This window comes from Octopus bimaculoides, chromosome 11 (genome assembly GCF_001194135.2).
Source record: "Octopus bimaculoides isolate UCB-OBI-ISO-001 chromosome 11, ASM119413v2, whole genome shotgun sequence".
NCBI lineage: Eukaryota > Metazoa > Mollusca > Cephalopoda > Octopoda > Octopodidae > Octopus > Octopus bimaculoides.
Window position 1 is genome coordinate 8,272,949 of NC_068991.1, and position 3,685 is coordinate 8,276,633.

General features: G+C 36.7%; 1 protein-coding gene across 1 annotated transcript in view; it reads right to left on the reverse strand.

Annotated features, from left to right (window-relative positions):
- Nucleotides 1-3,685, reverse strand: part of LOC106880891 (low-density lipoprotein receptor-related protein 6) — a 54,113-nt gene that overhangs the window by 26,797 nt on the left and 23,631 nt on the right. The window lies entirely within an intron of this gene.

Genomic DNA, 3,685 nt, shown 5'->3' on the forward strand with positions numbered 1-3,685 from the left:
GAAAGAGAGAGAGAGAGAGAGAGAGAGAGAAAGAGAGAGAGAGAAATGGGAGGGAGAGTAGAGCGTATGATAAATATAATCCTAATTTTTTAAAAAATGTTACTCATATTGAAATTCCATATGGTAGACAATGTGATAATATTAGAAATAAAGAAAGTGACTAATTCAATTAACATTAACATCTAATGACTGTCACGATATTTATAAAATAGAAATTAAGCTAAGCAGATTCTTGGAAAGCATAACGTTTAGATAGTGGAGCTCAGAGAAATATTGATTTCTTACATAAGCATACGACTTCAGGTTTATTTGGGGAAAGTAAAGTTGTAGTCATCCTGGGAATAGGATGTAATTAGCTCAAAGACTTTACACCACCATCATCATCATTTAATGTCTACTTTTCTATGCTGGCATGGGTCAGACAGAATTCATTGAGACATGTTTTCTATTAGGTGGACGTCTTTTCTGTCACCAGCCCTCACCTGTTTCCAAGCAAGGAACAGCAAAGTGGAGCAGAACCCCAAACCACATGGCCACATGGTTGGGAAGTAAGCTTTTTAACCCTTCATGGGATGGCAGGATCCCTTGGGACCCCAGCAAATTTTAAAAGTTATGCAACTTTTACATTTTTTATTCAAATGATTTTGTATCTCTTGACTTTTATTGTTAATAGTTTATGTATGCACATACAAATTTTGAGTTAAACATTTCCAGTCATATGGATGTTATAGCATAAAATATGGTCATTGGGGTCCGACTGGACCCTATTGACGCTCCTGGTGAACTATAAGTCAATTTTCTTCGTACTTGTACTGGTATGAATCAATATACTTTTTTCTTTTTGTTTTATTTTATATTTAGTGCTATATATATGGTTTATAAAACTATAAAAAAAAGCATTAAATTTCTTGTTCTGTATCATGTATATACAAGATTAAACAAATATTACTTTATGGATAGTGTGGAAATGCACAAAAATAAAAGGGGGACCCCAATGGCTTTTGTGTAATTCCAACCCCACCAGCCCATGAAGGGTTAACAACACAGCCACACCTGTGCCTATAAGCCATACCAACGTTCTTATAATCAGTGACACTGTATAACTGCATACTTTCATTTAATAGGTTTCCAATGTTCTCTTTGCTCTGAATTAACTATGAGACTCATATGAAATAGACCAGACATAGTATTTATCAAGGCGGACAAAACTAGGAAGATTCACTTTCCATGTTCAGAGCCTTTCTCCTTTGAATTATTAAAAAAAATAAATTTGATCAGGATTTTTAATATCCACCCATTCATTTTCACTACCCACTATTCCTAGGAGAGCTGCTGGCTAGAATCCTCAGGCACCTCCTCCATAGGGTCCTATCGGAAACAACCACTGTTAAACTCTCTTGATGGATTCCCAAGCATAATCAACTGAGTTCATGAATATCATCCAAACATCTTGTTCATGATCTATGAATCTTCATTGAAAAACAAAACAAAAAAAAATCATCTTTCATGTTGGTACAGTTCCAAAGTTTTGCCTGGTTTAAACTCAAACCAACATCTAAAATGCAACCATTTTATTCTAATGTATGGAGGGGATGAGAAAATGATACAACCAAGCCATTACTAATAGTATTTATGGAAAAAATTACAGAAATATTTGTAATGTTTTTAAAATTATGCAAGCATGAATGGAATTACTCAACAAATTAAGTGTTATCTGCAAATATGTTATTAGAATAACGAACACAATGTCAAAAGTTAGCATTTATTGTGATTCAGAAGCTTGTGAGCCACAGTGACCTCAAGAGCTATTTCAGCGGAGGGCAGGTTCTTGGTAGGACTGAACATGTCAAAGGATAGAGACCACACTAATAAGGACCACCTCTCAATGCAAAAATGGGTTTGCATAGAGCTGACAGCCCTACCCAAGGAAAAGCAAAGTTACAGAAGCACCGATGACAATTCAAAACCAACAAGACCTGGGAGAAGAAGGCCATCCCTCCCTTGGGAAAACATAACCCACAAGGGAGCTGGAAAGGAAAATGCCCTTAAAACAGCTGGGGGCAGAGCTTAAAAAGCAAGGATCCAGGCATGGCTGTGTGATAGGAAACTTGCTTCCCACCCACATGGTTCTGTGTTCAGTCCCGCTGCATGGCACCTTGGCAAGTGTCTTCTACTATAGCCTCAGGCTGACCAAAGCCTTGTGAATGGATTTAGTAGCAGAAACTGAAAGAAGCCCATTGTATATTATCATATATGTGTGTGTGTGTGTGTGTGTGTGTGTGTGTGTGTGTGTGTCTTTGCATTCGTGCTTGTCACCTCTGTCACTACATAACAACCGGTGTTAATGTGTTTACTTTCCCATAACATAGCGGTTCAGCAAAAGAGACTGATAGCATAAGTACTAAGCTTAGAGACCAATAAAATAAGTCCCGAGCTTGATTTATTTGACTAAAACCTTTCAAGGCAAAGCTCCAGCATGGCTGAAACAACTGGAGAGAAGTAGAAAGGACAATCCAGGGTGGAGAAATGTGGAGAAAAGTCATCGATGGCCTATGCTCCTTGGGAAAGAAGGGCTTAAAGAAGAAGCTTATTGGAATAAGTTAGGTGTCCTTCCAACGATACAAGGGTCAGTTGAGAAGCTGGCAAGGCCAGGAGCTGCACCAGGCTCCGTAGTCTGTTTTGGCTTGGCTTCTATCGTTGGATGCCCTTCTTAACCCCAACCACTTTACAGAGTGTACTGGGTGCTTTTCACATAGCACCAGTACCAGTGCTTTTTACATGGCACCATAACCAATGCTTTTTATGTGGACTCATCACCAGTGCATTCTACATGGCACCATCATCAGCGTTTTTCACATGGCACCATCACTCATGCTTTTTACATGGTATCAGTACCAATGCTTTTTACGTGGCACCTTATATATATATATATTTTTTTTATTTATAAAGAAAACGTATACTTGAAATTAGATATGAGGCTACACTGAAGAGATTTGAAATTTATTAAAGACTTAAATTACTAAAAAGTATGTGTGCTAAATTAATAGCTTAATTATATTATTAGTCTGAGTATAATGTTCTTTTTGTTAAAGGAGTGTTGTCAATTAACCTGATTTCAACATGTTACTGACACATGATCTTGGTAGGATTTGAACTTAAAATTATGAGAAACCAAACTAGACATAAAATATCCGAGTCATTTCCTCACCATTCTCTGAGCTTATGAAATATACATATGTGTGTGTGTGTGTGTGCGCACACAGGGTGCAGTGAATATATTGTTGTCTAAATTACGTAAAAGTGAAAATAAACAGCCAGAGCAAGTAATAAGAATATGAAAAATAGTAGTTGAAAAATATCATTATAGGTATAAATATACTTGTTTACGGTATATTTATACCTATAACAATATTTTTCAACTCTGGAGATGTACTTGCATAGCAAGTGACCTGATCTGAGATTGTGTGCTGGAACGGAAAAAATTGCAGCGTGGAAGGTGTTTATAAGCCATTTAAGAAACACACAAAAACCGTTAGATTCACTTCAACATTTAAATTTAATTTCCCAAAATATTTTCGTCGCTTTGAGACCGCAACCTGTTCACTGACAAAATTCCGTGCAGCATGGAAATTAAATGTTGAAGTGAATCTAAGGGTTTTTGTGTGTTTCTTAAATGGCTTATAAA